The 27,265-nt window shown below is 45.0% G+C and overlaps 1 protein-coding gene across 1 annotated transcript in view; it reads left to right on the plus strand.

Annotated features, from left to right (window-relative positions):
- LOC134340933 (zinc-binding protein A33-like) overlaps positions 1-27,265 on the plus strand; it is a 103,493-nt gene that overhangs the window by 20,505 nt on the left and 55,723 nt on the right. The gene's annotated exons all lie outside the window — the stretch shown is intronic.

A 27,265-nucleotide genomic window follows, 5' to 3' on the forward strand; every position in this document is an offset into this window, starting at 1 on the left:
GGTAATTTAGAAACCATAGAAACTACAGCACAGAAACAGGCCTTTTGGCCCTTCTTGGCTGTGCCGAACCATTTTCTGCCTAGTCCCACTGACCTGCACACGGACCATATCCCTCCATACACCTCCCATCCATGTATCTGTCCAATTTATTGTTAAATGTTAAAAAAGAACCCGCATTTACCACCTCATCCGGCAGCTCATTCCACTCTCCCACCACTCTCTGTGTGAAGAAGCCCCCCCTAATGTTCCCTTTAAACTTTTCCCCCCTCACCCTTAACCCATGTCCTCTGTTTGTTTTCTCCCCTTGCCTCAGTGGAAAAAGCCTGCTTGCATTCACTCTATCTATACCCATCATAATTTTATATACCTCTATCAAATCTCCCCTCATTCTTCTACGCTCCAGGGAATAAAGTCCTAACCTATTCAACCTTTCTCTGTAACTGAGTTTCTCAAGTCCCAGCAACATCCTTGTAAACCTTCTCTGTACTCTTTCAATCTTATTAATATCCTTCCTGTAATTTGGTGACCAAAACTGAACACGATACTCCAGATTCGCCCTCACCAATGCCTTATACAACCTCTTCATAACATTCCAGCTCTTATACTCAATACTTTGATTAATAAAGACGAATATACAAAAAGCTCTCTTTACGACCCTATCTACCTGTGATGCTACTTTTAGGGAATTTTGTATCTGTATTCCCAGATCCCTCTCTTCTACTGCACTCCTCAGTACCTTACCGTTAACCCTGTATGTTCTACCTTGGTTTGTCCTTCCAAAGTGCAATACCTCACACCTGTCTGTATTAAACTCCATCTGCCATTTTTTAGCCCATTTTTCCAGCTGGTCAAAATCCCTCTGCAAGCTTTGAAAACCTTCCTCACTATCCATTAGACCTCCAATCTTTGTATCATCAGCAAATTTGCTGATCCAATTTACCACATTATCATCCAGATCATTGATATAGATGACAAATAACAATGGACCCAGCACTGATCCCTGTGGCACACCACTAGTCACAGGCCTCCACTCTGAGAAGCAATCCTCTACTACCACTCTTTGGCTTCTTCCACTGAGGCAATGTCTAATCCCATTTACCACCTCTCCATGTATACCTAGCGACTGAATCTTCCTAACTAACCTCCCATTCGGGACCTTGTCAAAGGCCTTACTGAAGTCCATGTAGACAACATCCACTGCCTTCAATTCATCCACTTTTCTTGTAATCTCCTCGAGAAATTCCAATAGATTGGTCAAACATGACCTACCACGCACAAAGCCATGTTGACTCTCCCTAATAAGACCCTGTCTATCGAAATGCTTGTATATTCTGTCTCTTAATACTCCCTCCAATAACTCATCCACTACCGACGTCAAACCTACCGGCCTATAATTTCCCGGATTACTTTTTGATCCTTTTTTAAACAACAGAACAACATGAGCCACTCTCCAATCCTCCGGCACCTCACCCGTAGACACCGACATTTTGAATATATCTGCCAGGTCCCCTGCAATTTCTAAACTAGTCTCATTCAAGATCCGAGGGAATACTCTGTCAGGTCCTGGGGATTTATCCACTTTAATTTGCCTCAAGATAGCAAGCACCTTCTCCTTTTCAATCTGTACAGTTTCCATGATCTCACTACTTGTTTCCCTTAATTCCATAGTCTTCATGACAGTTTCATTGGTAAATACAGATGCGAAAAACCCATTTAAGATCTCCCTCATTTCTTTTGGTTCCGCACATAGCCGACCACGCTGATCTTCAAGAAGCTTAATTTTATCCCTTCCAATCATTTTACTCTTAATATACCTGTAAAAACTCTTTGGATTATCCTTCACTTTAACTGCCAAGGCAACCTCATGTCTTCTTTTAGCCCTCCTGATTTCCTTTTTAAGTATTTTCTTGCACTTCCTATACTCCTCAAGCACCTTATTTACTCCCTGCTTCCTATACATGTCATATAACTCCCTCTTCTTCTTTATCAGAGTTCCAATATCCCTTGAGAACCAAGGTTCCTTATTCCTATTCACTTTGCCTTTACTCCTGACAGGAACATACAAGCTCTGCACTCTCAAAATTTCTCCTTTGAAGGTTTCCCACTTACCGATCGCATCCTTACCAGAGAACAACCTGTCCCAATCCACGCTTTTTTGATCCTTTCTTATTTCTTCAAATTTGGCCTTCTTTTAGTTTAGAAACTCAATCCTAGGACCAGATCTATCCTTGTCCATGATCAAGTTGTAACTAATGATGTTATGATCACTGGAACCAAAGTGCTCCCCTACACACACGTCCGTCACTTGTCCTAACTCGTTTCCTAATAGGAGATCTAATACTGCATCCCCTCTAGTTGGTACCTCTATATATTGATATAGAAAACTTTCCTGAACACATTTTACAAACTCGAACCCATCTACACCCCTAACAGTACGGGAGTCCCAATCAATATGTGGAAAATTAAAATCCCCTACCACCACAACTTCATGTTTCCTGCAGTTGCCTGCTATCTCTCTGCAGATTTGCTCCTCCAATTCTTGCTGACTATTGAGTGGTCTATAATACAACCCCACTATTGTGGCCATACCTTTCCTGTTTCTCAGCTCCACCCATAAGGACTCAGTAGACAAGCCCTCTAATCTGTCCTGCCTGAGCACTGCTGTAACATTTTCCCTGACAAGCAATGCTACCTCCCGCCCCCCACCTTTCATTCCTCCGCCTCTATCACATATGAAACATCGGAACCCTTGAATATTAAGCTGCCAGTCCTGCCCCTCCTGTAGCCAAGTTTCACGAATGGCTATAACGTCATGATTCCACGTGTCAATCCACGCCCTTAACTCGTCCGCCTTCCCCACAATACTCCTAGTTTACTGTTCATATTATTACGTATTGCAATATACTTTTGCTACAAAAACAGTGATTAAACAGCATATGCTGGTGATTTTAAATTGATTCTGATTCTGAATGAAGAGGGCTTGATCTACAAGAGGGGCAGGAAAACTATATCGCAAATTCAGTCTGTGGTTAGTGAACTAGAAGGTATAAAGTGGTCCCAAGTCTGAATAACTTGTACAGGCAAAATAAAATGAGAAAGTAGAATGAATTTCATGGGTCAGGACAAGAATTTTAAAAGTGGAGGCAGCAGGGATAAGTTACGAGCAGAAGCCAATGAGGACAACACTCACAAGGAATGTTCTGCACATTTGGACAAGCTGAGACTCTGTGTGAGTCACAATTCAGGGAGCTGCACCAGGTTACTGGATATATTTACTACAGGAGTCACATCCAGTTAGTTGTGCTAAATGTACCATATTATGGCAGTTCTGCTCTGTTTCTGAAATTTGTTCTATTTAGCTCAATAGATCCATATTTCAGAAAGGCGAATTTAAAGGGATAACCTTCCTGGCAATTGAGTTTAAAGCTGGTAATGTAAAAGTCATTTAATTGCATAGTAGTTTGGTATAATGGTAAGCCTAATATTAACTATGCATTCTTTTCCTTTCAGAATACTTTGTACTGTTGATTGTGATGGCCAAATCCACCGTCAATATTTTTCAGTCAATCCAACAGTTGAGTGACTTGCTGCTGATAGAAATCCAAGGATGGACAGGGACATATTGGCGGTGATGTAAACTGGAGTCATTGGGTGTTTTTGGTTTTTCAATATTAGACACCCTTACCCAGGCCACCCAGCGAGGGTTGATCAGACCCGAGTTTGTGTCCCGGGCACATTGGTCACACCTCACACTTCTTGATCCACAGCCATTTGGAGGCTCATTCTGCAGCCTCTGTGATAGTCCTGATGACTCTTCTCTTTGTAGCCCCCTTACTGCCAGGGACAGAGTAGGTTCTGCACTGTCTAATCCGGATGGTTTACGGGGATATATACACCACTGGACTAGACATGCCCAGGCATCATCTGCATTGAAGATGGCAGAGTTTCTGATCGAAACATCAGTTAAAGTCGATAACTGTACACATCTGGAATCAGGAGAACATTTTTTTAGCTTCTTAATGAATCAATCACTGTCGAAATAATTTCCTTTATCTTATAAAATTGATAGATTTTTTCAGAAGTGCTATCTCTAATTTATTTGCCTTAGACTTTGGAGCATTAATTCCTCTCTTGCCATTGTTTCTCAGCTCTTTCTTCAGTTTGATTAAAGTCTGTACGTTTGTTTTTACACTGAGAAAAACTGAAATCTTGAAATTAAGGAAACTTGTTATTTTTCACTCCTGACAGAGCCCAAAGGATCAGAAATTGAAAAAAGTTGCGACAGGAGAACAAATCAGTAATGAAGGGATGGCAGAGCAGGCTCGATGGGCCTAATGGACTAATTCTGCTCCTGTGTCTCATGGTCTTTCGGTCCATCAACTTGCACAGCTGCCTTGAGGGATCTATGACCAGAGGAGACCATAAGATACAGGAGCAGAATTCAGCCATTCCACTTGTGACGGAAAGCGTTCGGTAAACACCACTCCTCACAAACACAGACATTGTCTTGTCGTTCTGTTGTCGATCAGCTGAATATACGCACTCCATTGTCTTCCCCGGTATTTTCACCGGGTTGATATGCTCAGGTTGACTTTCTGGAGCCTTTCCGATCATACACAGTGGAATACTCGATGTCTCTGGTGATGGGGATGAGTAGATGTGTATATATTGTCTGTATACTGGATGCAGATAGATATTTCTGTGTATTTTGTAATATGATTGTCACTATATGGTTTGGTGCATCATATTCAAAGTTTTCGGATGACTCAGAGTTGGATTGTGATCGGCATGGCACCGGAAGAAATATTGAATCATTTTTTAATGCATGCATTACTAAATGACAATTAAAGAGGACCACGTGTCTTCATAAACACAATCATAATCATCATATTCTAACATGTGTGGTTTTAAGTTAACTTTGTGGCTAATTAACAACAGTGTGTCCTGTGTCCAATAAATTGGGCTTGTCGATCTTGCATAAACATGAGAAGCGATTTCAGCCATTCTTTCTCCATTGAACTGCTGAAAGGGAAGGTGAGATGGGGAGCCTTCACTCAGGTGGTGAGAGTGTGGAACGACCTGCCAGAGCAAATGGTTGATGTGGCTTCGATTTCAACATTTCAGAGTAATCTGCATAGGTACATGGAGGGGAGGGGTTTGGAGAGTTACGGTGGTCAATGGGTCAAGGTAGAATGGTAGTTTGGCACCAGATGGATGGGCTTAATGGCCTGTTTGGTTTCTATGATTCTATGTTCACGTCTGTAGCAGCTCTCTAACAGTGGGTCCCGCAGTTCTGCCCTCTCACGGTGATTTGCCCAAGGCAAAGCGGATCTGAATCAGTAACCAAGATGTAGCAGCGATTCGACTATTTTCATTTGCCTTTTACATTGTATTTTCATCATTTAACCATGTCCTGTAGCTCCTACATCACGATGGTGGGATGTCTGCTGATGATCAGTCCTCCACCCTGAGTGTGGCCAGTCTCACAGGGAACAACAATCCAGCTCATTATCACAGAAGATTTTGTCCACAGATCACTATACGGACAGAATTCTCCAATGTCTTCACATTCAGAAGTGTAGGAATCTGCTGAGGGAGAAGGAGGGTTAATGTGGAGGTGCCCGTCTACCGTGAGGCACAAATTCGTACATGCTGGGATCTGTCGAGGGATAAGGAGGGTGAATGTAGAACTGGCTCGTCTACAGTGAGGAACATTGACACTCCAGCAGCCTTTCCCCGACCGTCTCAAGTTCAAGTTCCAATTTGAGTGATTCAGCCGTACACCAGCATGCAGCTAAGAGACACACTACTCCTGCAAATTTCCTCTGCACGCACCCACCCCTTAAAACTTCCACATCTATTTTTATTTCCTTTTTCACTTTGTGTTTTCGCCATTTAAGCATGGCGCGTGGCTTCAATATCCCGATGTTTGCATTTCTACTGACGATCAGTCCTCCACCCTGAGCATGGCCAGTCTCACAGGGAACAACAATCGAGATCATTATCATGGAAGACTTTGTCCAGGGCATGATTATATGGACACGGCCCCATGGTACAGAATCCTCCAATGCCTTCACATTCAGGAGTGTTGGAATCTGCCGTGGGAGAACGGGGGTTAATGTAGAACTGGCCCGTCTACGGTGAGGCCTGTTGCATTCCAGCAGCCTTTCCATGACCGCTTCAAGTTCAAGTTCCAGTTTGCTGTGATTCAGCCCTACACCAGCATACAGCTAAAACCAAACAATGCCCTGGTAAATTTCCTATGCACCCTCTGTAAAAACATCCGTGTCTTTCCTATCAGGAGGAGACCAGAACTGACAAAATTCTCAGTCCCGTCCAACTAGACTTTTAGAGAGCAACAATATGATCTCCTGGCTCTTCAGATAAATGTCCAGACTAATAAAGAGCAACACACCAGACGCATTCGTAAACACCCTTCCAGCTTCATCGTAAAGATATGATTGTGTGGACAATGGGGAAATATCCCTCCAGTGTTTGTCGATCTCGTACTGGAGATTCCGTATCACTTCACCCTGCCACTTTGTTTTGGCCCACGTCGTCATTATCCAGGTCCTGCACTTGCCTTTATTGGGATCTTCCTCCTCGTGAAACCCATTTTAAAGTTTAAAGTTACGTTTGTGTTAAGTATGGGGGGCATTACTTATGGACTGGGAGATCCTCCACAACTCCGCCCTGGCCTGTGGCTTTCTCAAGGGAATCTGCTGGCGGGCTCTGTTTAAAGTTTGGCTCGTGTGTCTCCCCCTCCCGAAGTGTTCTGCCTGATCCCTGGCAACCTCGGCATTGTCTTCCAAAATCTGTTCGTCTGCTTCGGCTGCAAGTCCTTACTTAGGATACCAGCCTGTAGTGTTTACTTAGTCTGATCGAGGTACTGTAAAGGGAAACGAGAGAGAATCCGCAGATGCTGCAAGTCCAGGCAACGCACACAGAATGCTGGAGTAACAGCAGACCACGCAGCATCTGTGGGAAAATAAGTACAGTCGAAGTTTCGGGTCGATCCTTCAGCAGGACTGGGGATTCGGTGAGGGTATTTCTAAACCGTACTCCCATTCAGGAAAACATCCTGTAAGGGATTTGGGCTTCGAAACACAATTGGACAGGATGTTAGTGAGGCTGAAGTTTAGTACTGATGGTGGTTCAGAACCCCCTGTGTAAGAAAGTGAACAGTCTATTAACATCGAATGCGCTCCAACAGAGATTCATTCTTTACAAACAAAATCAAGAAAAACAATTCACAAACAAGAGAAAATCTGCAGATGATGGAAATCAAAGAACACACACAAAGTGCTGGAGGAACTCATCAGACCAGGCAGTGTGTATGCAAGAAAAAACTACTGTCGACGTTTTGGGCCGATCCTCTGGCAGGTCTGGGGATTGGAGTATTTCCAAACCATAAACGCTTTAAGGACACCATTTAGAAATACAAGTGGACAGGAGATTTGTGAGGCTGACAGTTTCTTGATTGGTCAGTGTGTGAAGGATTATAGAAACATAGAAAACCTGCGAATAATACAGGCCCTTCGGCCCACAAAGCTGTGCCGAACATCTCCTTACCTTAGAGATTACCTGGGCTTTACTCATAGCCCTCTATTTTTATAAGCTCCATGTGCCTATCTGGGAGTCCCTTGAAAGACCCTATTGTTTCTGCCTCCACCACCTTCACCAGCCCATTCAACGCACTCACCAAACTCTGCGTAAAGTATACTTATCCCTGACATCTCCTCTGTACCTACTGCCAAGCACCTTAAAACTATGCTCTCTCGTGCTATCCATCTCAGCCCTGTGAAAAAACCTCTGACTATTCAGACGATCAATGCCTCTCATTATCTTGTACACCACTGTCAGGTCACCTCTCATCCTCCCTCGCTCCAAGGGGGAATGGCTGAGTTCACTTGACGTATTCTCATGAGGCATGCTCCCCAATCCAGGTAAGATCCTTGTAAATCTCCTCTGCACCCTTTCTATGGTTTCCACGTCCTTCCTGTACTGAGGCGAACAGAATTGAGTACAGTATTCTAACTGGGGTGGATCAGTGTCCTATATAGCTGCAACACTACCTCTCCGCTCTTAAACTAAATCCCATGGTTGATGAAGGCCAATACACCAAACGCCTTCTTAACCACAAAGTCAACCTGTGCAACTGCTTTGAGCGTCCTATGAACTCAGAACCCAAGGTCCCTCTGATCCTCCACACTGCCAAGAGTCTTACCATTAATGCTATATTCTGCCATCATATTTGACCTACCAAAATGAACCACCTCACACTTATCTGGGTTGAACTCCATCTGCCACTTCTCAGCCCAAATTTGCATCCTATCAATGTCCCGCTGTAACATCTGACAGCCTCCACGCTAACCACAACACCTCGAAACTTTGTGTCATCTGCAAATTTACTAACCCATTCCTCCACTTCCTCATCCAGGTCATTTATAAAACTAATCAAGAGAAGAAGTCCTAGAACATATCCCTGAGGCAAACCACTGGTCACCTTACCTCCTTACCTTCTCAATAAGCCTTGCATGGGGTACCTTGTCAAATCCCTTGCTCAAATCCATATACACTACATCTACGCCTCTCCCTTCATCAATATATTTAGTCACATCCTCAAAAAAATCAATTAGGCCCATAAGGCACGACCTGCCTTTGACAAAGCCATGCTGACTGTCCCTATTATCATAATCATATTATGCCTCTCTAACTGTTCATAAATCCTGTCTGTCAGGATCTTCTCCATCAAGTTACTAACCACCAAAGTAGGACTCATTGGTCTCTAAATTCCTGGACTATCAATACTCCCTCTCTTGAATAAGGGAACGACATCTGCAATCCTCCAGAATTGCAAAGATCATCGCCAGAGGATCAGCAATCTTCTGCCCCGCTTCCCGCAGTAGCCCAGGATACATCTCGCCCGGTCCTGGTGACTTATCCAACTTGATGCTTTCCAAAAGCTCCATCCTGTCCTCTTCGTTAATATCAAGATGCTGAAGCTTTTCAGTGGGGAGCAGGCAGGAGAATGTCATTGGGAGTGACAATAAATGAGCCATGATAGAATGGCCGAGTAGAAGTGCTGCATCAAATGGCCTAATTCTGATCCTGTGTCTTATGGTCTTGTGATCTAATTGACTTTGGAAATCAATTACCTAACCAACTTTACCTGAGACACAGACACGGGGAACTGGAATTGCTGACACTGTAAGGAATGGTGTTGGTGGAAAGCAGGGAGTCTGTGAAGTACTGTGGGAATGGGAAGGGTCCCTCATGCAGACCATAGCACACCAGGAGAACCGTGAAATCTGATCTGCCCGAGTATGAAGTCAGTGCAGTTTTTAAATTCTCTGTTGACAAAATTACCAGTAAAGCTCCATTTTGATAGCAGAAATCTCTCATGAAGTAACAGACTTATCCTGATGATTGAATAAAATGGTTATGCAGAGGTCTAACAGAAAAAAACAATTCTCTATGACAACAACTGGTGCACACTGTAATATCATTGGTGAAGTTCCTGAAACTTAGGTGCTGTCACTGCTGCAATCCTTGTCCCTACTTCTACGCTTGGCCTGTGGTTTCCCTTCATAATAGCATCTTTTATCTGAGCACTACAACACAGAACAGGCCATTCGAACCATCTAGACATTGCTGAACTATTACTCTGCCTCGTCCTACTGACCTGTGCTAGACCATACCCCTCAAACACATGTAGCCATCCAAAGCTCTCATCAATGTTGAAATTGAACTTCTGCTGGCAGCTCATTCCACACACCCAAAATACTCTCAGTGAAGATATTCCCTTAAATATTTCACCTTTCACCCTTAACCTATCATCTCTACTTGTAGTCTTATCCAAGCTCAGTGGAAAATTTTAGTCACCCTATCTATACAATTGGATAATTTTTCAAAACTCGTTAGATTCTGGACTAGTTCCTGAGGATTGGAGGGTGGCTAATGTAACCCCACTTTTTAAAAAAGGAGGGAGAGAGAAACCGGGGAATTATAGACCAATTAGCCTAACGTTGGTGGTGGGGAAACTGCTGGAGTCAGTTATCAAAGATGAGATAACAGCACATTTGGAAAGCGGTGAAATCATCGGACAAAGTCAGCATGGATTCGTGAAAGGAAAATCATGTCTAACGAATCTCATAGAATTTTTTGAGGATGTAACTAGTAGAGTGGATAGGGGAGAACCAGTGGATGTGGTATATTTGGATTTTCAAAAGGCTTTTGACAAGGTCCCACACAGGAGATTAGTGTGCAAACTTAAAGCACACGGTATTGGGGGTAAGGTATTGATGTGGATGGAGAATTGGTTAGCAGACAGGAAGCAAAGAGTGGGAATAAACGGGACCTTTTCAGAATGGCAGGCGTTGACTAGTGGGGTACCGCAAGGCTCAGTGCTGGGACCCCAGTTGTTTACAATATATATTAATGACTTGGATGAGGGAATTAAATGCAGCATCTCCAAGTTTGCGGATGACACGAAGCTGGGTGGCAGTGTTAGCTGTGAGGAGGATGCAGAGTGACTTGGATAGGTTGGGTGAGTGGGCAAATTCATGGCAGATGCAATTTAATGTGGATAACTGTGAAGTTATCCACTTTGGTGGCAAAAATAGGAAAACAGATTATTATCTGAAAGGTGGCCGATTGGGAAAATGGGAGGTGCAACGAGACCTGGGTGTCATTGTACACCAGTCATTGAAAGTGGGCATGCAGGTACAGCAGGCGGTGAAAAAGGCGAATGGTACGCTGGCATTTATAGCGAGAGGATTCGAGTACAGGAGCAGGGAGGTACTACTGCAGTTGTACAAGGCCTTGGTGAGACCACACCTGGAGTATTGTGTGCAGTTTTGGTCCCCTAATCTGAGGAAAGACATCCTTGGTCTAGAGGGAGTACAAAGAAGGTTCACCAGATTGATTCCTGGGATGGCAGGACTTTCATATGAAGAAAGACTGGATGAACTAGGCTTGTACTCGTTGGAATTTAGAAGATTGAGGGGGGATCTGATTGAAACGTATCAAATCTTAAAGGGATTGGACAGGCTAGATGCAGGAAGATTGTTCCCGATGTTGGGGAAGTGCAGAACAAGGGGTCACAGTTTGAGGATAAAGGGGAAGCCTTTTAGGACCGAGATTAGGAAAAACTTCTTCACACAGAGAGTGGTGAATCTGTGGAATTCTCTGCCACAGGAAACAGTTGAGGCCAGTTCATTGGCTATATTTAAGAGGGAGTTAGATATGGTCCTTGTGACTATGGGGATCAGCGGGTATGGAGGGAAGGCTGGGGCGGGGTTCTGAGTTGGATGATCAGCCATGATCATAATAAATGGTGGTGCAGGCTCGAAGGGCCGAATGGCCTACTCCTGCACCTATTTTCTATGTTTCTATACACCTCATAAACAATATGCGTCTATCAAATCTCCTCTCATTATTCAACCTGAAATTAACCCATTCAATCTTTCCCTACAACCAAGGTCTTCAAGTATCAGTAACAGCTTTGTAAAGATCGGGATTGAATTCTTTGAGGATGTGACAACGTGTTTTGATGAAGTCAGAGCAGTGGATGGGGTGTATATGGATAGTAGCAAGGCACTTGATAAGGTTCCTCATGGTAAACATTCAGAGAGTCAGGAGGCATGGGATGCAGGGAGACAGGGCTGTGAGGATACAGGATTGGCTCGTCCATAGAAGTCAGAGTGTTGTTACAGATAGAGGGTATTCTGCCTGGAGGTCAGAGACACGTGGTGTTCCACAGGGATCTGGTTTGTCAGGAGGTATGGGATGCAGGGAGACAAGGCTGTGAGGATACAGGATTGGCTTGTCCATAGAAGTCAGAGTGTTGTTACAGATAGAGGGTATTCTGCCTGGAGGTCAGAGACACGTGGTGTTCCACAGGGATCTGGTTTGTCAGGAGGTATGGGATGCAGGGAGACAGGGCTGTGAGGATACAGGATTGGCTCGTCCATAGAAGTCAGAGTGTTGTTACAGATAGAGGGTATTCTGCCTGGAGGTCAGAGACACGTGGTGTTCCACAGGGATCTGGTTTGTCAGGAGGTATGGGATGCAGGGAGACAGGGCTGTGAGGATACAGGATTGGCTTGTCCATAGAAGTCAGAGTGTTGTTACAGATCGAGGGTATTCTGCCTGGAGGTCAGAGACACGTGGTGTTCCACAGGGATCTGGTTTGTCCGGAGGTATGGGATGCAGGGAGACAGGGCTGTGAGGATACAGGATTGGCTTGTCCATAGAAGTCAGAGTGTTGTTACAGATAGAGAGTATTCTGCCTGGAGATCAGAGACACGTGGTGTTCCACAGGGATCTGCGCCGGATCATTGCTCTTGGTTATTTTTATAATGGCATAATGCACACAAAATGCTGGGGGATCCCAGCAGATTAGGCAGCATCTAAGGAGATGACGGTTGTGGTCGAGACATTCCTTGTGGAATGGAAATGAAGGGGAGAAGCAAACATGAGAATGGTGTGGGAAGGAAAGGAGTACAATCGGGCAGGTAATAGGTGAGGGGAGAGGCGAGTGGGTGGAGGAAGGGAAATGAGGTAAGAAGCTGGGGTGATAGGGAGGTAAACAGCTGAAGAAGGAATCTGATAGGAGAGGAGTGTGTATCATGGGAGAATGGTAAGGAGGAGGGGTACCAGAGGAAGGTGATGGAGATGTAAGGAAAAGAGAGGGGAGCCAGAATGGAGAATGTGAGAAGAGTTGGGGGGGGGGCAGAAATTCCTGGATTTGGGTAAATCGGTGTTCGTGCTGTCAGGTTGGAGGCCAGGCAGCTGGAGTATGATGTTACTCCTCCAACCAGGGCGTATTCTCATCCTGGCTGTTGAGGAAGCCATGGACAGGTATGTTGGAATGGGAATGGAGAGTGGAATTACAATGGGTAGCCAACAGGAGATCCTGTCCTTAAGACCATAAGACATAGGAGCAGTATTAGGCCATTCAGCCCATAAGTCTGCTCCACTATTCCATTATGGCTGATCCCGGATCTCACTCACCCCATACATCTGCCCTCTTGTGATATCCTTTGATGGCCTGACCAGTCAGGAAACTATTGTTTTTTGCTTTAAATCTAACCATGGACTTAGACTCCACGACATTCCACGGAGCATTCCACAGATTCACTACTCTCGGGGTAAAACCTTCCTCCTTAACGCTATTCTAAATGGACTCCCCTCAATTCTGAGGCTGTGTCCTCTAGTTCTGGATATCTGCACCATAGGAAATATACTCCCACATCCCCCTCATTTAATCTTTCAACAATCATTATGTTTCAATGAGATCCCCCCCTACCCCGGCATACTTCTAAATTCCAGTGAACCCATCCCCAAAGCTGCCGAAATGCTAATCATATGTTAACCCCTTCATTCCCAAAATCCCGGCATCATCTGTGGTGCTGGATAGAGCAAAATGACTCAACAAATCAGTTCCCCAATAAGCGTCAGGTCTGGACACTGCAGAGGAGACTGGAGATAGTCGGTGACGCCGAAGAACTCACAGGTGAAGTGTCACCTCCCGTGGGGGGACAGTTTGGGACTTTGAATGTTGGTATGTGAGTAGGTCAATGGGCAGGTGTAACATTAATTGAGGCCCAACATGGATTATAAACAGGGATTGGGCAAAATTGTGCTGTCTATGCTCTGGAGTTTCAGAGGTTGAAGGGAGATTTCACAAATGTTTGTAAGATTGCAGAGTCATAGATAGAATAGGCAGTTGGTTCTGTTTTCCCAGGATTAAAGTATCACCGACTACGTGACGTGCACTTACGCTGGGAGTGGTTAAGTTGAAAGGAGATGAGTGGGGGCAAGTTTTTGTTGACACATCATAGTGGGTGAATGAAATGCCTTTCCAGGTGTGATACTTGAGCCAAATACAACAGAGGAGATTAAGAGGCTCTTAAATAGATACATCAGGGAATGGACAAGTGGGGACATTATATTGGCAAATGGTATTAGTTTAGTGGGTCATTAAATTATAAATTACTGACATGTTTCTGGACTGTATTGTTCAGTGTTCGATGTTCATCGGAATGTTATTCCACCCTTGGACTGGATACAGCAAATCCGGCTGATTATATCAGCTCTTGTGAAATCTTCAACACCATCCACACCCTTATTGCAATAAACCAAACCTGCAATCCGAACTTGACAGTCCGAGGTAAATTTATTGTCAAAACACACATACATGACCACATGCTGCACAGAGATTCAATTTCCTGCAGCTGTTTAGAAGGAAAAAACACAACAAAATTTATTTAAAAACTGCACACAAAGAGACAATAATGGAGAAACAATCGATGTGCAGGGAACGTAAAAAAAGGTGCAAACAAAAACATGACGATGACATTAAGTTGCAGACTCCTTGAAAGTAAAACTGCACTTTATGGGATCAGTTGAATTAACTGGAATTTGGAAGGTGCTAATTGAATCCTACTGAATAGTAGAAGGCCTAAAGTGGATGTAGAGAGGATGTTTGCAGTGTGGCAGCCTGTGACCAGAGGAGACAGCCTCAGTATACAGGGACATTCCTTTGCAATGGACATGTAGAGGATTTTCTTTACCAAGTGTGTGGTGAATTTATGGAATCCGTTCCCACAGTGGGCTGTGGCAGCCTCGTCATTGGGTGTATTTAAGGTAAACTTGTGAAGAAGTATAGGAGAGGAGACTGGGCTGTGGGAGAACAGGAAGGTGGAGGGATTACAGAGGAAGGCGATGGAGATGTGAACACAAGACAGGAAGTCTCCAGAATAGAGATGTTTAAATTTTATTTATGAACACTCAGAGTTGTGTAGCCCCTTCAGGCTCCTCTAGCTGAGCCACCCAGCGAACCCCCAATTTAATAGTCATAGTCATAGTCATACTTTATTGATCCCGGGGAAAATTGGTTTTCATTACAGTTGCACCATAAATAATAAATAGTAATAGAACCATAAATAGTTAAATAGTAATATCTAAATTGTGCCAGGAAATAAGTCCAGGACCAGCCTATTGGCTCAGGGTGTCTGACCCTCCAGGGGAGGAGTTGTAAAGTTTGATGGCCACAGGCAGGAATGACTTCCTATGACGCTCTGTGTTGCATCTCGGTGGAATGAGTCTCTGGCTGAATGTACTCCTGTGCCCACCCAGTACATTATGTAGTGGATGGGAGACATTGTCCAAGATGGCATGCAACTTAATCCGACCCTAATCATGGGACAATTTACAATTTCCAATGATCCAACCAACAGGCACATTTTTGCAATGTGGGAGGAAACCGGAGCACCCAGTGAAAACCTGCACAATCACAGGGAACCGGTGGATGCTGAGTACTTGCATTTTCAGAAGGCCTTTGACAAGGTGCCTCACATGAGGCTGCTTGGCAAGATGAGACCCCATTGTATTACAGGAAAGATTGGAGCATAGATAGAGCATTGGCTGATGGTAGGAGGCAAAGATTGGGAATAAAAGGAGCCTTTGCTTGTTGGCTGCCAGTGACTAATGGTGTTCCTCAGGAGTCTGTTGTTGGGACCGATTCATTTATGTTCTATGTCAGTGATTCAGATCATGTAATTGATGGTGTTGTGGCCAGCTTTCCAGAGGTTATGAAGACAGATGGACGAGCAGGCAGTTCTGAGGAAGCAGGTGTTACAAGATTCACCCCTTGTAACAATGATCAAGGGGATTACACATCAACTAAGTTTTGCTGACCTTCCATGAACAGTCAAAGAAAAGAAAATATACAACTAGTTAAAATGGAGTTTCTGCTGCTGGCCAGATGTTCCTCATAGTCCCATTTCGAACCTCCACCTGTCCATCAAGCACCTCACATCCGCGATAGTTGTTTTCATTCAGATTTACCCCTGCCTGCACACATGAAGTGTCTGATTTTACGTTCAATTCTTACCAATTCAAATATTGCATTCCAGTGTCATTGGCTGTGGGTCGTGGAGGCCAGTCTCACACGGCACGTGGTTTTTCAGGGTCCATAAGAAGATTTCCTTGGGAGATGACAATCCCAATAGTGGATGTGGAACCCACTCTTCTCTAATTTCACAGACAGGTGATTCTTTAACAGGCACCGAAGAACTGGATTTGCATATGTTTCATGCTCTCCATAAGAGTTTGAATAAACCAGAATGTCATCGAGGTACACAAACACGAACTTGTTAAGCAATTCCTCCAGAATGTCATTCATCACTGTCTGAAAGACAACTGAAGGGTTGCCAGCTCAAGGAGCATCACTAACTATTCATAATGGCCTGTCGCGGTGTTTAAAGCTGTCTTCCACTCATCCTCTTCACGAATACAAATTAAATTAGAAACGTTCCTCAGTTTCAGTTTTGTGAGAATAGTTACCACTTGCAGTAATTCAAACCCTGTGTTAATTATGGGCCAGGGGGAGTGATTCAAACTGTTATTTTATTAAAGCCCCTATCATCTATGCAAGTCTCAGACGCCCATCTCTTCGGTTACAAAAGGAACACCGCTCCCGCTGGGGAAATGCAGTATCTGATAAACACTGAGGCAAGAGCCTCTTAAATGTACTGGTCCTTGACCAGAATTTCAGGTCAGGAGACGGGAAAAGGACTCTCCCTCACGGTGGACAGGTCCCTGAAATAACTTTATGGCACAATCATAGTGCCGATGGGGCGGTACATGTGATTGGCATCTCTTTACTGAAGGTTGGAATATTCCTGGGAAACTCTCTGAAATCATCATAGGTGGAAAGCTTGGGAATGTCAGAGTCAGACTGGGAAACATGGGTGACAGACTTGGGAATTCGGTAAGCTTCTCGGAGGCAGACCTGATGACAGCTGGAAGCCCAGCCGAGTATACTACCATTCAACCATAACGGGACCATGCTGTGAAAACCACAGAGATACTAAGATGAGACGGACTGTGGGGAATGGAGAAGGTGAAATCTATCAGCAACCGCAGGGATTCTGAAACAATACACACCTTTCCTGACTCAAGTGCCTTCCCATCAAAAGTGTTAAGAGATGGTTAACTTAGAGACTGGGACATCGGTCTTGCTGAAGGGTTTTGGCCCGAAATGTCAACTGTACATAGGTGCTGCCTGGCCTGCTGAGTTCCTCCAGCATTTTATGTGTGCTGCTCTGATTTCCACCATCTTCAGATTTTCTCTTCTTTGTGCTTAGAGATTGGGACTCCAATTAGAAATTTGTCAGGCCACCTGTGGAGCTGGAGTGTAGAAAAATCCGAAGGCCATTTCCGTGCCACCCCAGGTCAATAAAGAAGGCACACATACCCAGAGGTCGTGGGAAGATGAGGTATCTTCGGGACCTCCACTGGACTCCCTCTGCCAGCCAGTAGGACTGTGGGAGGAAACCGGGGCATCCGGAGGAAACCCACGCGGTCAGAGGAATAAAGTGCAAACTGCTTCCAGGCAGCGCCAGAGAGTGAACCCCGTACTGTATGGTCAGCTGTACCGTAAAGCGTTGTGCTGACCACCACACTACCGTACTGTCTCGTATACAGGAGCACGGCTGAATGACAATTACACTTCAACATGGACTTGAGGACCAGTGACAGTACCGCCATAAATCGGACAGCGGGGTGTTTCCACGCCGTCCCTTTCTGCACCTTCATGTCCCAGTGGGATTTTGTGCCGCTCCATAAAATCAGCAACCATTTTAAAAACGACACAAAAATATGGAGCTAATTGTTTCAGTTGTTTTTGTATGTAAAGAATAATTCTGTTGTATCATATTCAATGTTAATGTACTCTACACTTTCTTACACAGGAGGTCCTGAACAATTATCAATATTAAGATTCAGCCTCACCAACGCCCTGTCCAATTGCATTTCTAAACCCAAACACTTGCATACCTCGAGCGGAATAAAAAACACGCACAGGCCGGTATCCCAGCAACAGTAAGGACTTGCATGCAGCAGGAGCAGACAAACAGGTTTGGTAAAACAATGCTGAGGACTGTTGGGGGTTGGGCAGATCACTCCGGGAGGGGGAGGCACTGAATCTTAACTTTAAACGGAGCCCGTCTGGGGGTCGAAAAGCAGATTCCCTTGAGAAAGCCACAGGACAGGGCGTAAATGTGGGGGTTCTCCCAGTCCATAATTAATAACCCACCACCTGAATATACAGGTAACTTTAAACTTAAAGATGGGTTTAACGAGGAGGAAGATCCCCGTAAAGGCAAGTGCAGAACCTGGATAATGAAGACGTGGGCCAAAACAAAGTGGTAGCGTGAAGTGATATGGAATCTCCAATAAGAGATCAACAAACACTGGAGGGATATTTTTTCCATTGCCCGCACAATCACATCCTTGCAATGAAGCTAGTAGGGTGTTTTAAAAATGTGTTTGTGTGTTGGCCTTCATTTGTTTGGGATTTAATCGAGATAATGTTATAGATCTCAAAAAGTCTTGTTAGACGGCACAGCATTTTGTGTTCAGTTCTGGTCTCTTTCTGATTGGAAAGATGTGGAAGTTTTAGAAATTTACCAGGGTGTTGTTCAGTTTTAGCTCTGTGTGGTGTACAGCTGAATCACGGCAAACTGGAATTTGAACTTGCAGCACACACAAAATGCTGGAGGAACTCAGCAGGCCAGGCAGCAACTGGGAAAAGAGTAGAGTCGACATTTCAGGCAAAACACTTTTTGGCAGCACTGGGGAAAAAAAAAGCTGAGGAGTAGATTAAAAAGGTGAGGGGAGGGGATAAAGAAACACCAGGTGATAGGAGAAACCTGAAGGGTGGGGGGATGAAGTAAAGAGCTGGGAAGTAAATTGGTGAAACAGATAGAAAGCCGTGGAAGAAAGAAAAAGTGGGGGGAGGGAGCACCAGAGGAAGGCAGATGGAGAGGGGGCATGGGGATAAGGTGAGAGAGTAAAAAGGGAATGGGAAATGGTAAAGGAGAGGTGGGATGGGGGGCATTACCAGAACTTAAAGCGGTCGGGGAAACACTGTTCGACTGTAACAGGCCTCACCATAGACAAGCCAGCTCTACATTAACCCTCCTTCTGCCTGGGCAGATTCCAACACTTCTGAATGTGGAGACATTGGAGGAGTCTGTACCATGGGGCCGTGTCCGTATAGTGACGCTGTGGACAGAAGCTTCTGCGATAATGAGCTTGATTGTTGTTCCCTGTGAGACTGGCCACACTCAGGGTCGAGGACTGATCATCAGCAGACATCCTACCATCGTGATGTAGGAGCCACACGACATGTTTAAATGATGAAAACACAAAATAACATGCAAATAAATATAGCCCAGTTGTTGCTAGGCATTGGTTACTGCTTGATATCTGCTTTGCCTTGGGCAAATCACCATGTGAGGGCAGGACTGTGGGACCCAGTGTTAGAGAGCTGCTGCTGACTGTGCTGAACATAGAATCACAGACCCCAAACAGGCCATTTGGTCCATCTACCCGTGCTGAACTACCAGGCTGACTAGACCCATCAACTCAGTGCGTAGCTCACCAAACCTCTCCCAGCCATGAACCAATCCACATCACTGTTAAATTTTGAAACCAAACCCAATCCACCATTTGCACTGTTAGCTCGTTCCACACACCCATCACCCTCTGAGTGAAGATGTTCCCCTTCAGGATTTTAACTCTCACGTTCCGCCCATAACCTCTTGTACTTCTCTCACAGAACCTATGTGGAAAAGCCGCAGTTACATTGAGCCATTGAGTTAGCTGTTCATTGTGACGGTGACGACTGTGGCAGAAATCCGTCAGGTTGACTAACACCATTGAATCAGTGTCCTACGCAACGGGCATTCCTCACACTAATAGGACAATCTCTTCTCTTGCAGGTGACACAAGGGTTGGTGGAGTTGTGGACAGGGTAGAAGGTTGTTGAAGGTTACAACAGGACAAGGACAAGATGCGATGAATTGGCCTGTCGAGTTCAACACTGGAAAGTGAAAATTGATTCATTTTGGAAGGTGAACGTGACGACAGAGTTCAGGGTCAATGTCAGGACTCTCGGCAGTGTGGAGGAACACAGCAAACCTGTGGTCACGTCATGGACCCCAGGATTGCCACAGGCGGCTGTGGAGGTCAAGTCTCTGGGTGTATTCACGGCAGAGATTGGTGGATGCTTGACTGCTCAGGGTGTGAAAGTTTTCGGGAAAAGCCGGATAATGGTGTTGAGAGGGACATGGATCAGCCATGATGAAATGGTGAAGCAGACTGGATGGGCCAGGTTAACTATGCGGCATATGACCAAAGAAAATAATTGCTGGAGTTGCTCAGTGGAAAGGTGGTTACTCTGTGCATCAAAAAGTGAAAATCACAAAAATAGTAAAAAGAAAGTTGCCAATATTTAAAAAAAACAGATTGCAACAAGAAATAAACAAAAATAACTCCATCCTATGTTTGCCCAGTGTGACCTCTCTCACCTACTGAAAGCCACAAACCCCGTTTATTCGGCAACAGGACACACCATCTTTAATTACCCACAAAGTTAATTTAAGATTACACATGAATTAGACCATGATGCTCCCCACAATGTAGTTAAAATCATGTTACAAAATAAACATAATTATTCATCTGTATCCAGTATACAAACAACATACACATTTACACATCCCCATCACCAGAGATCTTGAATATTCCACCGTGTATGTTGGGAAAGGCACCACAAAGACAACCCAATTGTATCAACCTGATTTAAAACCCTTTATAAAATACACCAGTGAAGACATTGAAGTGTGAACATTCAGCCGAACGACAAGACAATGTTAGTGTGTGTAAGGAGTATGTTTACCAAGTGATCCCCATCACAAGCCGAAAGTCCAAGTTCTGCTCCTGTATCTTATGGTCTCTGATGGTCTGAGATCCCTCAATGTTGCTGCACAAGTTCATCGATCAAAGGGTCATGAGACAAAGGAGTCGAACAGGGCCATTCAGCCCATTGACTCTGATTTCTTCTCCTATTGGACCTCTGTTTAATTTCTGATCCTTAGGGTTCTTCTGGGAGTCAAAATGATGAGTGACCTTAGCACCAAGGTTTCAGAGTACAAACAAAAATACAAATGCTAAGCAAACTAAATGAAGAGCTGATAAATGATGCTAACTGATGAATTAATACTCAGAAGTGTAAGGTAAAGTAATAAAAGATAGAGGATCTGTAATATCTAGCACTTTGATAATAAAATGAAGAGAATTCTGAAGACAGTGACAAAATCATTAATAGATTAATAACTCTCAGACTGCGAGCCAGATACAGGTATCGATTTTGACCAACATTTCAATTTCAAACTGTGCCATCTTCTTTGGGGATGATACCTGGTCATGTCCACTCTGGTGGTATATATACCCCCAGCCGTCGCTTAACTTCATTTCAGTTACCGGAATTTCTTTCTGATTTGGTAATTGAAGATAAACCTCCTGTTTCCTTTCATAATCTCCATCATCAATTCCTGTGATGTTGTGTCTGTTGCTGACTTTAATGAGCATCAGGGTGATGGGTCGAAGGGGTTTTCCTTGGGTTGTTTGTCTGTGACTGACTCTAATGGGACAGGAACAGTAGGATGAAAGTCTGAAAGTGTGTTCCTGTGCTGTTGTGTCTGTGTGAGGCTGACTGTACTGGTACAGGAGCATCAGGGTGACATGCTGGAGGGGTGTTCCTATGCTGTCGTGTCAGTGACTGACTCTAATGGAACAGGACAGTAGGATGAGGGGCCCAAGTGTCTTCCTGTGCTGTTGTGTCTGTGACTGACTGTAATGGGACGGGAAAATCAGGGTGATGGGCTGAATTTGTGTTCCAGTACTGGCTTGTCAGTGACTGACCCTATTGGGATAACAGAAGCACATGATGGGCTGAAGCAGTCTTCCTGATTTTCCTGTGCCGTAAGAGTCAGTCACAGATACAACAGCACCAGGACACCCCTTTACCCATCACCAGATATCTCCTATTCCATTATGGTCAGTCACTGACAAGCGAGTACTGGAACACACCTTCTTCCCATCACCCTGATATACCTGTCTCATTAGAGCCAGCCACAGACACGACAACACAGGAATAACAAATAGGCCCACTACCAGGCTGCCCCTATCCCATTATAGTCAGCCACACACACACACAACGGCAAAGGAACACTCCTTCGGCCCAACACCCTGATGTTCCTGTCCCATTAGGGTCAGTCACAGACGCACTAGCACGGGACTTCCTGTCCCATCAGAGTCACTCAAAGACACGACAGTACAGGAAAACCCTTTCAGCCCATCCCTCTGATATTCCTGTCCCATTAGAGTCAGCCACAGACACGACAACACAGGAACACCCCTTCGGCCAATCACCAGGCTGTCCCTGTCCCATTAATGTCAGTCACAGAAACAAAAGGCAGGAACACCCCTTTGACCCATTGCCCTGATGTTTCCGTCCCATGAGGGAATCCCACAGAGAGGACACTACAGGAACACACCTTTGGCCCAACACGCTGAAGTTGCTGTCCCGTTAGTCATTCTTAGATACAACAGCACAGGAACAGTCCTTCAGCCCATCACCCTGATGCTTCTGTCCCATTAGAGACAGTCACAGTCACACCAACACAGGAAAACCCCATCTGCCCATCACCATGATTTTCCTGTCCCATATGAGTCAGTCACAGAGACAACAGCACGTGAACACCCATTTGTCACATCTTCCTCCAGTTCCTGTCCCATTAGCAACAGTCACAGGTACAACAGCAAGGGACCTCCCCTTCGGCCAGTCGCCCTGATGCTCCTGTACCAGTAGAGTCAGTCACAGACACAACAGCACAGGAACAGAGCTTCACCCATCATCCTAACATTCCTGTCCAATAGGAGTCAGTCACAGACAAAACAACAGAGGAACAGCCCTTCAGCCCAGCATCCTGTTGCTGCTGTCGTATTAGAGTCAGTCTTAGACATGACTGCACAGGAACACACATTTGGCCCCTCACCCTGATCCTCCGATCCCATCAGGTCGGGGATACTGTTACAGCTACAGAAAGGGTGGGTAATGTAGCAGGATCCTCTTTTCAGTCAGTATGCTTGGAAGTCAGGAACAGGAAGGAAGCAGTTACTCTACCGGGGGTATTCTATAGGCCTCCTGGTAGCAGCAGAGATACAGAGGAGCAGATTTGGAGGCAGATTTTGGAAAGGTGCAAAAATAACAGGGTTGTTATCATGGGTGACTGTAACTTCCTTAATGTTGATTGGCACCTGATTAGTTCCAAGGGTTTAGATGGGGCAGAGCTTGGTAAGTGAAAAAAAGGATGACAGGAGTGAAGGTAGGACCGATTAGAGATAAAGGTGGGAAGATGTGCCTGGAGGCTGTGGAAGTGAATGAGGTCCTCAAAGAATACTTCTCTTCGGTATTCACCAATTAGAGGGAACTTGATGATGGTGAGGACAATATGAGTGAGGTTGATGTTCTGGAGCATGTTGATATTAAGGGAGAGGAGGTGTTGGAGTTGTTAAAATACATTCGGACAGATAAGTCCCCGGGCCCTGACAGAATATTCCTCAGGCTGCTCCACGAGGCGAAAGAATAGATTGCTGAGCCTCTGGCTAGGATCTTTATGTCCTCGTTGTCCACGGGAATGGTACCGGAGGATTGGATAGAGGGGAATGTTGTTCCACTGTTCAAAAAAGATAGTAGGGATAGTCCGGGTAATTATAGACCAGTGAGCCTTAAGTCTGTGGTGGGAAAGCTGTTGGAAAAGATTCTTAGAGAGAGGATCTATAGGCATTTAGAGAATCATGGTCTGATCAGGGACAGTCAGCATGGCTTTGTGAAGGGCAGATCATGTCTAACAAGCCTGATAGAGTTCTTTGAGGAGGTGACCAAGCATATAGATGAGGGTAGTGCAGTGGATGTGCTCTATATGGATTTTAGTAAGACATTTGACAAGGCTCCACACGGTAGGCTTATTCAGAAAGTCAGGAGGCATGGGATCCAGGGAAGTTTGGTCAGGTGGATTCAGGAATGCCTTGCCTGCAGAATGCAGAGGGTGGTGGTGGAGGGAGTACATTCAGATTGGAGGATTGTGACTAGTGGTGTCCCACAAGGATCTGTTCTGGGACCTCTACTTTTCGTGATTTTTTATTAACGACCTGGATGTGGGGGTAGAAGGGTGGGTTAGCAAGTTTGCAAATGACACAAAGGTTGGTGGTATTGTAGATACTGTAGAGGATTGTCGAAGATTGCAGAGAGACATTGATAGGATGCAGAAGTGGGCTGAGAAGTGGCAGATGGAGTTCAACCAGGAGAAGTGTGAGGTGGTACACTTTGGAAGGACAAACTCCAAGGCAGAGTACAAAGTAAATGGCAGGATACTTGGTAGTGTGGAGTAGCAGAGGGATCTGGGAGTACATGTCCACAGATCCCTGAAAGTTGTCTCACAGGTGGATAGGGTAGTTAAGCAAGCTTATGGGGTGTTAGCTTTCATAAGTCGAGGGACAGAGTTTAAGAGTCGCGATGTAATGATGCAGCTCTATAAAACTCTGGTTAAGTAACACTTGGAGTACTGGTTCCAGTTCTGGTCACCTCACTATAGGAAGGATGTGGAAGCTTTGGAAAGGGTATAGAGGAGATTTACCAGGATGCTGCCTGGTTTAGAGAGTATGCATTATGATCAGAGATTAAGGGAGCTTGCGCTTTACTCTTTGGAGGGAAGGTGGATAGAGGAGACATGATAGAGGTGTACAAGATAATAAGAGGAATAGATAGAGTGGATAGCCAGCGCCTCTTCCCCAGGGCACCACTGCTCAATACAAGAGGACATGGCTTTAAGGTAAGGGGTGGGAAGTTCAAGGGGGATATTAGAGGAAGTTTTTTTTTACTCACAGAGTGGTTGGTGCGTAGAATGTACTGCCTGAGTCAGTGGCGGAAGCAGATACACTAGTGAAGTTTAAGAGACTACTAGGCAGGTATATGGAGGAATTTAAGGTGAGGGGTTATATGGGAAGCAGTGTCTGAGGTTTGGCACAAGTTTGTGGGCCGAAGGGCCTGTACTCTACTGTACTCTATGTTCTATGTTCTATTAGAGTCAGTCACATAAACAACAGCCCAGGAGACACCTTCGGCCCATTACTGGGATTCTCCTTTTCCAAAAGGGGCAATCACAGACAAGCCAGTACTGGAACACACTTTCGGCCATTACCCTGATGTTCCTGTCCCATTAGAGAACCCCACAGAGAGGAGAGTACGGGAACACACCTTTGGCCCCTCACCAGGTTTCTACTATCCCATTAAAGTCAGTTACAAACACAAAAACACCGGAACACCCCTTCGGTCCATCATCCGATTGTTCCAGTCCCATCAGAGTCTGTCACATGCACAACAGCACAGGAACAAACCTTTGGCCCATCATCCTGATGCTCCTATCCCATTAGAGTCAGTCACACACACAACAGCAAAGGAATGCCCCTTCGGCCCATGACCCTGCCATTCTTGTCCCATCAGAAACAGTCACAGATGCACCAGTACAGGAACAACCCTTCGGCCCATCACCCTGAAGTTCCTGTTACCTACACAACAGCACAGGAACAACCCTTTGGCCCATCACCCTGAAGTTCCTGTCACCTACACAACAGCACAGGAACAACCCTTCGGCCCATCACCCTGAAGTTCCTGTCACCTACACAACAGCACAGGAACAACCCTTCGGCCCATCACCGGCCGCTCCTGTGCCGTTAGAGTCAGTTACAGCCACAAACCTACAGAAACAGACCTTTCAGTCCTTCATTCTGCTGCTCCATAAGACAATAAGATATGCAAGGGTTTTTTTATATTTTATGTTACTGTTAAGGTGAATAAAAATGGTTTCTTTGTTATGTTAAAATAAAATGTCTTATTTGTTATGCTTTCTGCTGACAAAGTGCTTCTCTCTCGCAGCTTGTTTGGATTATATTACTGATAAGAGAATTTTATTCATTTGCTGACCAATTGGGATAGATGTTATTCTTTCTTGTGTGTCTGTAAGCTATTTGTCTTCACGGGCTTTGGGGCAGAAGGCGCGATGGGGACGGAGAGAGGAGATGCGATGCTGTAATCTGGGTGATGGACCAATCTCGTGTGGGAGTCCGATGCCCAGGGACTTTGGCGAGGAGAGGAGACGAGGACAGACTCGTGTGGAGCGTCTGGTTGGCCATCGTGGTTGACCCCAGGCGGCAGGTTGAAGTGGTCGGAGGGGATCGAATGGTGGAAAGAAGACTCCGTTACTTGAGTTCCAATTATTGTGCACTAAGTTGTTGAACTTTGATAAGTTTGGCACCTTTTACTTTCCTTTTATATTTTATCTCTATTAACTACATCGTTCCAGTCAGATTTATAAAGTGTAATCATTTAATTACATATGGTGTATTGTCTGTTATTTGGCGGGGTGGGGTACATCACACAGCATCCACACAAACTTGATTACCCAGTTTGTTGGGGCTGAAGGCTGCTCCCACTAGACGAAAGCGAGCTGAGCGAGCCTGAGGCTGACCAGGGGGCTACAGTTATATCAGCAGAAGCTTTCCCTTCTCAAATTGCAGGGTGAATTCCGTCATTTTCTGATCACTTTTCCCGAAGACTTCCTGAACCTTAAACTCTCTGATCATTTCCTGTTCCTTGTACAACACCCAGTGCAGGATCACTGATCCCCTGGTGGCCTCAACCACGAGCTGCTTGCAAAAGCCGCCTCCTGTAATCGAGCCAACCTGATTTTCCCAATCTACCTGGAAATTGAAATCCCCCATGACTAGTGTAACGTTGTCCTGTTGTCATGCATTTTCTATCTCCCATTGTAATTTGTAGACCACATGCTTCCTACTGTTTGCGGTCTGTATATTACTCCCATCAGGGTCTTTTCACCCCTGCAGTCACGTAGCTTCATCCACAATCATTCAAACCCACCCATCCTATGTTACCTCTTTCTAATGATTTGATTTCACTTTTAGACCAACAGAGTGCCACCCACTCTGCCTTCCTGCCTGTCCTTTCGACACAATGTGTATCGTTGGACATTAAACTCCCAGTTCTAATAGATATAGGACCGATAGAAAATGAATAGATATAGGACAGGTAGAAAATGATGCTGGAGAAATTGTAATGGGAGATAAGGAGATGGCGGAGGAACTGAATGAGTATTTTGCATCAGTCTTCACTGAGGAAGACATCAGCAGTATACCGGACACTCAAGGGTGGCAGGGAAGAGAAGTGTGCGCAGTCCCAATTACGACAGAGAAAGTACTCAGGAAGCTGAATAGTTTAAAGGTAGATAAATCTCTCGGACCAGATGGAATGCACCCGCGTGTTCTGAAGGAA

Source organism: Mobula hypostoma, chromosome X2, assembly GCF_963921235.1.
Source record: "Mobula hypostoma chromosome X2, sMobHyp1.1, whole genome shotgun sequence".
NCBI classification, from domain to species: domain Eukaryota; kingdom Metazoa; phylum Chordata; class Chondrichthyes; order Myliobatiformes; family Myliobatidae; genus Mobula; species Mobula hypostoma.